This window comes from Channa argus, chromosome 9 (assembly GCF_033026475.1).
Source record: "Channa argus isolate prfri chromosome 9, Channa argus male v1.0, whole genome shotgun sequence".
In the NCBI taxonomy this organism is placed as follows: Eukaryota; Metazoa; Chordata; class Actinopteri; order Anabantiformes; family Channidae; genus Channa; species Channa argus.
The window spans coordinates 1,695,434-1,710,004 of record NC_090205.1 but is presented as its reverse complement, the minus strand read 5'-3'; positions in this window follow the sequence as shown (position 1 = coordinate 1,710,004).

Here is a 14,571-nt window from a genome sequence, read left to right as displayed (position 1 = left end):
ATTGTTACATGAAATTATTACAACTGCTTTTAGCAGAGAATTGAACACAGGCCTTATGCCATCGATGGCTTCCTGCTTTAAAGGATGTTGTTTCTGACATGGCCTGTACTCTGATTTTGGATGTACTGTCAGAGGTTCTGCATCTCTCATAAGACTTACATCATATTTATGGGCTGCCCAGAGAGATGTTGGAATTTGCTCGAGCTCTGGTGGTAAACTAGTTTCTGTGATGGTAAAGGCTCCAACCTGTGTGGTGTCATGACCATCAATGAGCTCAACTGTTCTATCAGCTGGTACAACTGATAATTGTGTATGACGTACATCACCCTTCCTGCTGTATTCTGTCCTAGGACCTGATGCTGTTGGTTGGAAATCCTCGAGGAGCAGCCTGCTTTGCAACCATGGGCCCAGTTCTTGCCAACTCCAGTCAGAAGGTTTAGCAAATGGGATATGTGGAGTGTCCCCCTTAAAAAGTACTTCCTGTTTAGAGGAGATTGAGACAGAGGCAACCGCAGCCGTCCTTGTCCAATACACATTTCTCAAACATATCACCTCCGATTCCCCATTTTCAACATACCACTGACTTTCATATTCGACATACCATTGACCTTCATATTCACCTTCTAGTCCTACATTTACGTGTGCTGTGCAGTGTAGTGTAGTGACTTATGATGTTGGAATGTTTCTGCTTGTGTGTGTGTGTGTCTGTGTGTGTGTGTGTGTGTGTGTGCAAAATCTGCAAGCTGCTGTGTAACAGGTGTGTTGTCAACAAGTTGCCATTTATATGCATCATATCTGGTTTTTGTCTTTGTGTGTGTAAATGTGTAGGTGAGGGTCACCTGATCTGATTTCTGCTCCTGTATGGGTGTCACCTGATCCAGCATCTGCTCCCCCTGCTCTCCCACTCCGTCAGCCAATTTCTGGTTTCATCCTGTTTAGAAAAGCATCCTTAAGATGGGCCTCATTGGAACTCATGGGGTTCCTTCCCAGTCCATCTTCTGGTGGAACATGACCACTGTGTATGTCATATGCCTCAGTTACCAGTGCGAAAAATGCTCCCAAAAACTCGTTTGGCTCCTGCTGTATGGCACTGATCACACTCATGTCTTGCTTAAGTGGAAACTTTGCTTTTACACCCTGCATCAGTAGTGTTATAGCGTTACTGTATAAAGCATTGTCCTCGTGTTCCCAGTCTTGCTGCTTCAGACGAAGCCTGAGATTAGAGTTGTTAAACAAGTGTCTGACCTTGTGAAACTCAGACAATACAGAATACAGAGGTTCAGTGTCAGAACAGTCTTTTGGTCTATAAACTACATGTTCTGGTTCTATCTGTTTGAGCCTTTCATGTACATTTGTACATTCAGTCCATTTGTTACAATTACCCTTATACTTTTTTGACATTTCTTTACATAATGGTGACAAATCAGTTGGTAGACTGTGCCCAGGCCAGACGCTTATTTCTCTTCTAGTACCCAGTACTAAACCCATTTCTAGTTGCCTTTCCTTAGCGCTACCTTTCCTCGTGCGACTCAGAGTTTACTGCGCTGCATACAACAGTAGTCAATAGCACAATGGTTCAACTAAGACAACGTGTTGTCAACTACCCAACTAGTAGTGAGTTTTATAGAGCTCTCTTACCAAGTTCTGGTCTGCTCGCGTTTTTCTCCGTTGCTGTTTCACCGCCGTATTGCGGTCCGTTTCGCTCCTGGATTGGATCGGCGGGTGGGCTCCTCAGGAGAAGAGCTTCTCAACCATATAGAGGAATCAACTGTTACTTGTGTACACTGCTACTGTTCATCCATCAGAGTCCAGACCACGCGTCCAAGTCCACTTTTCTGACACCAATTCTGTCATGGCAAAAACTGTAAGGCAAGTTAGGAGGCAAAAGGCAACTTACAAGTGAATGATAATGGTGAATTTAATCAGCAAAATGGAGAAACATGCAGAGCAGAACAAAACTACACTCATGAGCGGGTCAATCTGATTGACCCAGATGTGTAGGTTGTTCAGCCTTTTATACATACAACTCAACAGCTGGGTTCACACAAAGAACAAAGGGATGAGTCAATGCAAATCTACCTTCATACAATGTGGTCAGGAGTCTTATTTAGCAGGATGGAGGGAAAGATGAATGCAGCAATGTACAGAGACATCCTTGATGAAAACCTGTTCCAGAGTATCTGGACCTCAGACTGGGGCCACAGATCTTTCAACAGGACAACAACCCTGAGCACACAGCCAAGATAACTATGGGACAACTCTATTAATGTCCTTCAGTGGCCCAGCCAGAGCCCATACTTGAACCAGATTGAACATCTCTGAGGAGATCTGAAAATGGCTGTGCACTGTCCAAACTGATGGAGTTTGACAGGTACTGCAAAGAAGAATGTGGAAAAACTGCCCAGAAAGGTGTGAGCCAAGCTTGTAGCATCATACACAAAAAGACTCCAAAAGGCTGTAACTAGTGCTAAAGGTTCTTCATCGAAGTATTAAGCAAAGGTGAATACTTATGTGCATGTGATTTGTTTTTTTTTTTTGTTTGTTTGTTTTTTTATACATTTGCCAATATTTCAAATAAACCCCTTTCATGTTGTCATTATGGGGTATTGTTTGTAGAATGTGGATGAAATTGAATTGAAATGAATTGAATCTGTTTTGAAAAACTTACTGTGATTAGTTTCTGGATGCACTGTAAGATTTGCTCTCACCTATGATCTTACTCCTGGACAGACAGCATTTTCTCTGAGGGTGAGGCTAAAGGTGAAGGGCATTGTTTATTAGTATCAATTAGGCCCTTTTCTTCAGAGGTTTTCTGATAAGCTCTTGCAGCTGGAGAAACATCAATTTTATGTTCTAGACATAGTTGAAACAGGGCTAATGACACATGTGAGGCTGGGATCATTGTCAGCTTCAGATGTGAGGAGCTTAAGACTTGCAAAGAATGAAAAGTGGGGATAAGGGACACTGTTGTCTTTCTTCAACTAGCTGTTGTCACACACATCTCTTAAAGTCTGTATAGGAGTTTTGTAAAATAGGATTAACTCCATGTGGAATCTCCTGCACTGATAGTTGGTAGCTGTTGTTTGATATGTTTCAGGTGAGCCAAACAGAAGCGATGGTTGCTCTTCTGCCCCTTCAACTTATAGGTGATGTGTGTGCTATGTGGTCGTTATAGGGGTTATACAACCAGTACTCACTAGTACAGCCATCAATGTCACACACCACACAAAATCATGGCTGGGACTATGCATAAAGTTAATGTGACCCACTATTTAGTTCAGAGTCAATGATACAAAAATGTAACATATAAAAGAGCATCAAATCATCTTTCAGGTGTGGACAGCCGCTGTCAGTTAGCTGGGATATAGGAAGATTCTGTTGGGAATGATTAAAAAACCATATTCTAAGGTGGATATTATTCCCCATAATGATAACAATCACGTTTCAACATCTTTTCTATGTGCGATCTTCAACATTTCTTGTCCATGACATGTTGACAAGACACACATTTCTTTTAATAATGTAGTGAAAAGTAGACAAATCAGTGTTGATGAAGGCAGCTAATGTAGAGACCACTTTGAGCTTTTTTTAACCAAAAGTGTTCCGTGTTCTTCTTCTGTGACATTTTTTATGGTGTTTGACATTCACAGTGTTGCATTACTGCCACCTTCAGGTGCTATTTTCTCTCAAGGTTCATACGTACGTTAAGTAAGCGGAAGAACAAGCGCCACTGCCTGAGCTAGTTTTAAGCCGCCCTGCATTTTAAGTAAGTAATTTCATTACTTGTTTTGCAATAGACATAAATGTTGAATGTTTTCTATGTTCCGTCGTATAACATTGTTTAATGTGTGAAATTTGAAGAATTTAAAAAGATAACAGAAGCTTTTCAATGTTAGCTAGCTAGCTGAGTTACGCTAATTAGCGTTGGCTCCCAAGGTCAGCTATCAGCAAATGATCTAAGTGGAAGGGTGTATAATCAGCTTAAAACCGTTTACATTTTTACCATCTTAGTTTTGTAAATTACGGCCAAATAAAATATTGGCCTTAATGGAGGTCTGCAGTCTCTCAGTGAGAGAAACACTTAATGTTTTTCTGTCCTGAAGTTAACAAGTTTGCAGACACTGATACTCCAGACATTGACAGTCCAGCAACGATGGCCAAACAATACAGGACTGTTCAGCTTTGTTTTTCTCATTATCTGTATCTCAACACTTCTAACTACTGGTAAAACATAATTTAAGTCAGTTTTCCCAGGTAATATTAGGATTAGCTTTTCCTAAATCTAACATCTTAATTTAAACAATCTTAGTAAGCAAAGTTTCACTTGTTCTATTGGCAAATTGTTTTCATTTAAAAAGAAGAATTTTCATTGCAGTGAATGAAAATGAGGTCCTGATATAAAATACTTGTGATGCAATGACTGCTGTGTCTCAGGCTCATTCACTCCAGCATTCAGGGTGTGTAACTACTAAGATAACTGAGCTGAAAGCAGCAAGGTCTCTGCGTGTTGTTGTCCTGCTGGTGAAGGTGAGTCTGATTAGTCCGGCTGACAAAACTTAATTAATGTACTTCTCCACTGTAAGTTGTTCAGGTACCAGGACGAAGTAGAGTTGACTGTGTGTGGTTATGACACTGGCGTCTATGGCACAATCATAGGGGTGATGTGGTGGCAGAGAGGCCTTGTTTTTGTTATAGACCTCATTGAAGTCCAGATAAATTGCAGGTGAGACGATCTAACCCCAACCCTTAGGTGTGGTAGCAGGAGGAGTAAGAGCAGCATGAGATACTATATTAAAAACAATCATGTGGTCTTTTCCAATAAGTGTATATAATGTATAATGTATAATGCAAAAATATAATGTATATTAAAAAAGATTTTGGTTCCCAGTGAAAAACTGAGCAAACAACAACTGTTTTATGGCAGAGAGCAACTTATAATACCACCAAAACTGTAAATGAAAGGGGAGAAAGTAGAACAATGGAAGTAGAGAGAGAAAAAACACAAAGTGACGAATATGAGGATGTGATGTAATTAGCGAGAGAGAGAGGGATGAAGGTTAAGACAGAAAATAATAAATCAGTTGTCTGACAGAGTTTTAGTCAGTAGCTGTCAGGGCTGCAGCTTCTCCTCCTCCTCTCTCTGAGGATGGAGGATCAGAACAGAGCAGAGCTCTGCTTTCCACAACTCCTCAATACCTCCTGCAGGAAACCAAAGCTCGGTCAGTTTAAATTTGCCCTCATGTATTCGCTGTACTTCATCTCTCTGTTCACTGTGATTCTCAACCTGCTCGTCATCATCTCAGTCTCCCACTTCAGGTAAAGATAAACTCAGCAAAACGTACAATTGATTCTTTTTATAAGTGAAAATGTTACTTAGAATTAATGTGTAAATAACTTCACATCTTGACACCAGACGTATTTTCTGCTTTGCTGACAATGTTTTTGAATGTTAAATATCCAGATGTGCCACATGTAAGACATATCTATTTACATGAATGTCTGATATTACATTACATGTCTTTGTCTCCCTGCAGGCAGCTGCACACACCCACCAACCTCCTCCTCCTCTCTCTGGCTGTGTCAGACTTTCTCATGGGTTTTGAGTCAGTGGTAGAAGTTATTCGACTAACAACCTGTTGGTTTTTTGGTGACATCATGTGTTCTCTATATGTCTATGTGAGTTCATTCATTATTGGTGCCTCAATAGGAAACATGATTCTTATATCAGTCGACCGCTATGTGGCTATTTGTGACCCTCTGCATTACTCCACCAGAGTCACTGTTAAAAGAGTTAAATTGTGTGTTTGGATGTGTTGGACCTTTTCTGTTGTTTATAATAGTCTGGTTTTAAGGGATTTCTTGACTAAACCAGGTGTGTATAAGTTCTGCGATGGACGGTGTCAGGTGGTCACTGACAGCATTTCAGGAATGTTTGATGGAATTTTTTCATCTTTTGTTCCAGTCACAGTGATCATTATTCTGTATCTGAGAGTGTTTGTGACGGCTGTGTCTCAGGCTCGTGCCATGCGCTCTCATGTTGCAGCCGTCACACTCCAGCATTCAGGGACTGTAATGACTAAGAAATCTGAGCTGAAAGCAGCCAGGACTCTGGGTGTTGTTGTACTTGTGTTCTTAATCATTTTCTGCACATATTTCTCGGTCGTTTTTGCACCAGATTCCTCTGCTGATAAGTTACGTTCAACCATTGGTGTCTTCCTGTTGCAAGTTAACCCCTGTCTGAATCCTGTGATCTACGCCTTGTTCTACCCCTGGTTTAGAAAAGCTATCAGACTCATTTTCTCTCTTCAGATACTGCAGCCTGGCTCCCGTGAGACCAACATGCTGTAAACAGAGACTGTGCAGTGACTGAAATGTGATCTGCTCTATGAACAAAGAAATTCATTTGTTCATGTTCTTTAGTTAGTGAATTCACAAATCCAAACTGTGAAAATTTGCAGTTCTTAAAGTTGTTACTGTCACATAATCTGTTGTAATTTTTCCCTGCAAGTGATGCTGCATACTATCAGTAACCTGTCATACACACTCCCTGCTGCAGATACTGTATCTAACCTGTGTATTTCCAGTCTGAGTCTGTCCTGTTTCTCATACAGCTTCTGCTTACAAACAGTTTTTTCCTCTGTGTCTGTTTTCACAAGCACCACACAGTGACTTCTGTTACACAGAACTAAATAATTAGTAAACTTTGATGAATGTGGTACAATTTACATTCTGTCTCTCTTCCTCAAATGTGCACAAACACTCCAGCAGACCCTTACGTGTGAAGTATACTGAAAAAATAAAATGAAGTATAGTGAAAGCAGATGGTCACAGACTGGGTGGTTAAATGTTGGCTGAAATTAGTCCCAACAGGGAGAAGAATTTAAAAGACGTATGAAATAGAGGAGGAGACTGAGAATTAGTGGTTAAATCGACTGAAGAGAAGCAGGACTGCTTTCCTTTACTTTAGAATTCTGACTAATAATATTTTTTGTTTGATGAGATGCAATTTGTTCCTGTGGCCTCCAGATGTCAGTGTAACCATATTGTTAAACGGCCTTAGACTAGAGAACAGAACAGGAAAGTGTTGATGCAGGTTTGGACACTTTCAGTTGAAAGAAATACACAATGTCAATACTCAAGTAACAGTGTAAACACCTGCCTAAAAACAATACTCCAATAGAAGTACAAGTTTATCATCTTTCACTCAACTCGAAGTACTACAAAATTAACTTTTGTGTACATAAACTTGCGCATGAGTACAGCACAAAGATGGTCATCGATCAGCGTGAGATACTGATGCATTTAAGTATTTTTAAATCAATTACTCAACTGCTAAACTTGATGCAGTCCTGTCCAGAGTTGTTCGACATGTGCCTCATGAATAAAGTTTCTGTGGAAGTCTAAAATGTTCAGGCCTTGTTAATTCATGTACAGATTTAAAGTGAGAATAACTTCAAAAACCTGATTTTTTACAATTTAATTTAGAAAATTATTAAGAATACTCTACATTATGCATCCCCATCACACAGCTGTAAAGAAAAATGGATCAAAGTTTCTTTAGTTCAACTGCACTTTATTCATTGTTTTAAGATGAAAGCGTTCAATACAATACTTGTGTGATAGTAGAAAATAAAGTCGATGTCAATATTACACAGTCAGAGGCCTTGAGGTTGTTGAAGGTTGATGAAGAAAAAAAGAAAACCAAGAGGCCTACAGCAACAATAAAGCAAATGCAGGAATTCCTATCAAGTGCCGGTTGTGTACTACATAAATGTGACAATAGTTTTTTTATATGACTGGGCTGTGGGGTTGGGTGGCCAGACAGAAGACTTTTCTTACAAAGAAAAACATCTAAGCCTGGCTCCTACATTAAGTCTGACAACATGATACACACAGTGACACATGGTGGTGGCAGTTTTATGCTTTGGGGCAATTTTTGTTCACCTGGAACTTGGGCTTTAGTCAAGATGAAAGGAATTATGAACAGTTGAAAATATCAGTCATTTTTATCACAAAACCCACAGGCCTCTGCTAAAAAGCTGTGATGAAACTGTGCAAGGTTACCAAGAACCCGATGGTCACTCTGAAAGAGCTCCATTGCGTCTCTGATGAGAGAGAAGGACCTTCCACAAGAACAACCATCTTTGCAGCAATCCACCAGTCAGGCCTGTATGGTAGAGTGGCCAGATAGAAACCACTCCTCAGTAAGAGGCACATGACAGTCACCTGAAGGACTCTCAGACTCTCTGGTCTGATGAAACAAAGATTGAACTCTTTGGCCTGAATGCCAAGTGTCATGTCTACGGGAAACCAGGCACTGCTCACCACCTGGCCAATACCATCCCTACAGTAAAGCCTGTAAGGCAAGTTAGGAGGCAAAAGGCAACTTACAAGTGAAAGATAATGGTGAATTTAATCAGCAAAATGGAGAAACATGCAGAGCAGAACAGAACTACACTCATGAGCGGGTCAATCTGATTGACCCAGATGTGTAGGTTGTTCAGCCTTTTATACATACAACTCAACAGCTGGGTTCACACAAAGAACAAAGGGATGAGTCAATGCAAATCAACCTTCATTCAATGTGGTCAGAAGTCTTATTTAGCAAGTTCTTGTCACTTTGTCCTTTTGTCTTCATTGTCTTTTAAGTCCTTGAGATTGATGATGACAACTATGATAACTGAGCTGAAACCAGCCAGGTCTCTGGGTGTTGTTGCAGTTGTTTTCTTAATGGGTTTTACTGCCCATATTACTGTCTGTTTTTTCAGTTATGTTTCTGTTATGTTTCTGTTAATGCTTTTACTGCAGCCCTTTTATTGTCTATCAGCCCCTGTCTGTGACCTATGCCTCATCCTACCCCTAATTTAGAAAAGCTATCAGACTGATTTCTCTCTTCAGATACAGCAACTTGGCTCCTGTGAGACTAACATGCTGTAAACACAGACTGCGGACTGACTGAAATGCAAAATGTGAAATTCCCGAGAATTCCTCAGCTTGGTAAAGATCCCTGTAGGAGCTTGAAACCAGAGGAGATGATTGTAAGTGGAAATCTGTTTTTGATAGTTATCTGATTTAACCAATGGCAATCAATGCATGGGCGATGACTTCGTCTCACTTGCCCAGAAATAGAAATCCTGCACCTGCTGGTGAAGGTGAGTCTGATTAGTCCGGCTGACAAAACTTAATTAATGTACTTCTCCACTGTAAGTTGTTCAGGTACCAGGACGAAGTAGAGTTGACTGTGTGGGTATGACACTGGTGTCTATGGCACAATCATAGGGGTGATGTGGTGGCAGAGAGGCCTTGTTTTTGTTATAGACCTCATTGAAGTCCAGATAAATTGCAGGTGAGAGGATCTAACCCCAACCCTTAGGTGTGGTAGCAGGAGGAGTAAGAGCAGCATGAGATACTATATTAAAAACAATCATGTGGTCTTTTCCAATAAATGTATATAATGTATAATGCAAAAATATAATGTATATTAAAAAAGATTTTGGTTCACAGTGAAAAACTGAGCAAACAACAACTGTTTTATGGCCACAAAAAACATGTAGAGAGCAACTTATAATACAACCAAAACTGTAAATGAAAGGAGAGAAAGTAGAACAATGGAAGTAGAGAGAGAAAAAACACAAAGTGATGAATATGAGGACGTGATGTAATTAGCGAGAGAGAGAGGGATGAAGGTTAAGACAGAAAATAATAAATCAGTTGTCTGACAGAGTTTTAGTCAGTAGCTGTCAGGGCTGCAGCTTCTCCTCCTCCTCTCTCTGAGGATGGAGGATCAGAACAGAGCAGAGCTCTGCTTTCCACAACTCCTCAATACCTCCTGCAGGAAACCAAAGCTCGGTCAGTTTAAATTTGCCCTCATGTATTCGCTGTACTTCATCTCTCTGTTCACTGTGATTCTCAACCTGCTCGTCATCATCTCAGTCTCCCACTTCAGGTAAAGATAAACTCAGCAAAACGTACAATTGATTCTTTTTATAAGTGAAAATGTTACTTAGAATTAATGTGTAAATAACTTCACATCTTGACACCAGACGTATTTTCTGCTTTGCTGACAATGTTTTTGAATGTTAAATATCCAGATGTGCCACATGTAAGACATATCTATTTACATGAATGTCTGATATTACATTACATGTCTTTGTCTCCCTGCAGGCAGCTGCACACACCCACCAACCTCCTCCTCCTCTCTCTGGCTGTGTCTGACTTTCTCTTGGGGTTTGACTCAGTGGTACAAGTTATTCGACTAACAACCTGTTGGTTTTTTGGTGACATCATGTGTTCTCTATTCATCTATGTGAGCTCATTCATTACTGGTGCCTCAATAGGAAACATGATTCTTATATCAGTCGACCGCTATGTGGCTATTTGTCACCCTCTGCATTACTCCACCAGAGTCACTGTTAAAAGAGTTAAATTGTGTGTTTGGATGTGTTGGACCTTTTCTGTTATTTATAATAGTCTGGTTTTAAGGGATTTCTTGACTAAACCAGGTGTGTATAAGTTCTGCGATGGACGGTGTCAGGTGGTCACTGACAGCATTTCAGGAATGTTTGATGGAATTTTTTCATCTTTTGTTCCAGTCACAGTGATCATTATTCTGTATCTGAGAGTGTTTGTGACGGCTGTGTCTCAGGCTCGTGCCATGCGCTCTCATGTTGCAGCCGTCACACTCCAGCATTCAGGGACTGTAATGAGTAAGAAATCTGAGCTGAAAGCAGCCAGGACTCTGGGTATTGTTGTACTTGTGTTCTTAATCATTTTCTGCACATATTTCTCAGTCGTTTTTGCACCAGATTCCTCTGCTGATATGTTACGTTCAACCATTGGTGTCTTCCTGTTGCAAGTTAACCCCTGTCTGAACCCTGTGATCTACACCTTGTTCTACCCCTGGTTTAGAAAAGCTATCAGACTCATTTTCTCTCTTCAGATACTGCAGCCTGGCTCCCGTGAGACCAACATGCTGTAAACAGAGACTGTGCACTGACTGAAATGTCATCTGCTCTGTGGACAAAGAAATTCATTTGTTCATGTTCTTCAGTGAGTGAATTCACAAATCCAAACAGTGAAAATTTGCAGTTCTTAAAGTTGTTACTGTCAGATAATCTGTTGTAATTCTTCCCTGCAAGTGATGCTGCATACTATCAGTAACCAGTCATACACACTCCCTGCTGCAGATACTGTATCTAACCTGTGTATTTCCAGTCTGAGTCTGTCCTTACACAGAACTAAATAATTAGTAAACTTTGATGAATGTGGTACAATTTACATTCTGTCTCTCTTCCTCAAATGTGCACAAACACTCCAGCAGACCCTTACGTGTGAAGTATACTGAAAAAATAAAATGAAGTATAGTGAAAGCAGATGGTCACAGACTGGGTGGTTAAATGTTGGCTGAAATTAGTCCCAACAGGGAGAAGAATTTAAAAGACGTATGAAATAGAGGAGGAGACTGAGAATTAGTGGTTAAATCGACTGAAGAGAAGCAGGACTGCTTTCCTTTACTTTAGAATTCTGACTAATAATATTTTTTGTTTGATGAGATGCAATTTGTTCCTGTGGCCTCCAGATGTCAGTGTAACCATATTGTTAAACGGCCTTAGACTAGAGAACAGAACAGGAAAGTGTTGATGCAGGTTTGGACACTTTCAGTTGAAAGAAATACACAATGTCAATACTCAAGTAACAGTGTAAACACCTGCCTAAAAACAATACTCCAATAGAAGTACAAGTTTTACATCTTTCACTCAACTCGAAGTACTACAAAATTAACTTTTGTGTACATAAACTTGCGCATGAGTACAGCACAAAGATGGTCATCGATCAGCGTGAGATACTGATGCATTTAAGTATTTTTCAATCAATTGCTCAACTGCTAAACTTGATGCAGTCCTGTCCAGAGTTATTCATTGTTTTAAGATTAAAGCGTTCAATACAATACTTGTGTGATATTAATAAATAAAGTCGATGTCAATATTACACAGTCAGAGGCCTTGAGGTTGTTGAAGGTTGATGAAGAAAAAAAGAAAACCAAGAGGCCTACAGCAACAATAAAGCAAATGCAGGAATTCCTATCAAGTGCCGGTTGTGTACTACATAAATGTGACAATAGTTTTTTTATATGACTGGGCTGTGGGGTTGGGTGGCCAGACAGAAGACTTTTCTTACAAAGAAAAACATCTAAGCCTGGCTTCTACATTAAGTCTGACAACATGATACACACAGTGACGCATGGTGGTGGCAGTTTTATGCTTTGGGGCCATTTTTGTTCACCTGGAACTTGGGCTTTAGTCAAGATGAAAGGAATTATGAAGAGTTGAAAATATCAGTCATTTTTATCACAAAACCCACAGGCCTCTGCTAAAAAGCTGTGGATGAAGAAGAATTTCACCTTTCAGCATGATAAGAGCAACATACCTCCAAATCAACAAAAGAATGTCTACATTAGAAGAGGATCAAAGTTTTAAAATGGCCCAGCCTGGACCTGAATCCAACTGAAAATCTGTTGGTTGTGCACAGGAGATGCTCTCACAGTCTTACAGATTTGTAACACTTTTGCAGTCGGCAAAAATTCCCAAGGCAAGATGTGGCACACCGATAAACTGCTACCCCCTAAAGACTGACTGCTGTCATCAAGTCAAAAAGTGCTTCACCAAAGTATTTTATTTTATTGTTGTGTGTATTTATGCAACCGCTTCTTCTTCGTTTCCTTTCGGCTGTTCGCTTTCAGGAGTCGCCACAGCGAATCATGTGCCTCCATCTAACTCTATCCTCTGCATACTCTTCACTCACACCAACTAACTTCATGTCCTCCCTCACTACATCCATAAATCTCCTCTTTGGTCTTCCTCTAGACCTCCTGCCTGGCAGCTCCAACCTCAGCATCCTTCTACCGATATATTCACTACGTCTTCTCTGAACATGTCCAAACCACCTCAATCTGGCCTCTCTTACTTTATCTCCAAAACATCTAACATGAGCTGTCCCTCTGATGTACTCATTCCTGATCCTGTCCATCCTCGTCACTCCCAAAGAGAACCTCAACATCTTAAGCTCTGCTACCTCCAGCTCTGCCTCCTGTCTTTTCTTCAGTGCCACTGTCTCTAAGATGAACAACATCTCTGGTCTCACCACCGTCTTGAACACCTTTCCTTTCATTCTTGCTGATACTCTTTCATCACACAACACACCTGACACTTTTCTCCACCCGTTCCAACCTGCCTGCACTCGCCTCTTCACCTCTTTTCCACACTCACCGTTGCTCTGAACCGTTGACCCTAAGTACTTAAAGTCCTGCATTTTATTCACCTAAGCTCCCTGTAACCTCACCATTCCACCTGGGTCCATCTCATTGACACACATGTATTCTGTCTTGCTGCGGGTAAGCTTCGTTCCTCTGTTTTCCAGAGCAGACCTCCACCTCTCTAGATTTTCCTCCACCTGCTCTCTGCTCTCACTACAAATCACAATGTCATCTGCAAACATCATAGTCCATGGAGATTCCTGTCTAACCTCATCTGTCAGTCTGTCCATCACCAGAGCAAACAAGAAGGGGCTCAGAGCTGATCCTTGATGCAGACCCACCTCCACCTTGAACTCCTCTGTCACACCTACAGCACCTCACCACGGTCTTACAGCTCTCTTACACGTCCTGCACCACTCTAACATACTTCTCTGCCACTCCAGACGTCCTCATACAATACCACAGTTCCTCTCTCGGCACCCTGTCATACGCTTTCTCTAAATCTACGAAGACACAATGCAACATCCTATGACCCTCTCTGTACTTCTCCATCAGCATCCTCAAAGCAAATACTTCCTGCTCCTCACCAGTCACCTCTTCTACTCTTCGTTCCCTTTCATTTTCCTCGTTCATCAACTCTTCAAAGTACTCCTTCCATCTTCCCATCACACTCCTGGCACCTGTCAATACATTTCCATCCTTATCTTTAATCACCCTAACCTGCTGCACATCCTTTCTATCTCTATCTCTTTGTCTGGCCAACCTGTACAAATCCACCTCTCCCTCTTTAGTGTCCAACCTAGTACACAAGTCCTCATATACTGTTTGTTTGGCCTTTGCCACCTCTACCTTCATCTTACGCTGCATCTCCCTGTACTCCTGTCTACTCTCTTCAGTCCTCTCAGTGTCCCACTTCTTCTTAGCTAACCTCTTTCTCTGTATACACTCCTGACCTTCCTCGTTCCACCACCAAGTCTCCTTGTCCACTTTCCTCTTTCCAGATGACACACCGAGTACCCTCCTACCTGTGTCCCTGATCAAATTAGCTGTAGTGGTCCAGTCATCTGGAAGCACCTCCAAACCAACCAGAGTCTTTCTCAGCTCCTCCCTGAAAACTACACGACATTCTTTCTTTTTCAACTTCCACCACTTCGTCCTCTGCTCTGCCTTTGTCCTCTTCAGTTTCATCACCACCAGCATTATTTTACAAACCACCATCCTGTGGTGTGTAATACGTCTACACAAGATGTAGTCCACCTGAGTTCTTCTACCTCCGCTCTTGTACGTTACCCTATGTTCCTGCCTCTTCTGGAAGAAAG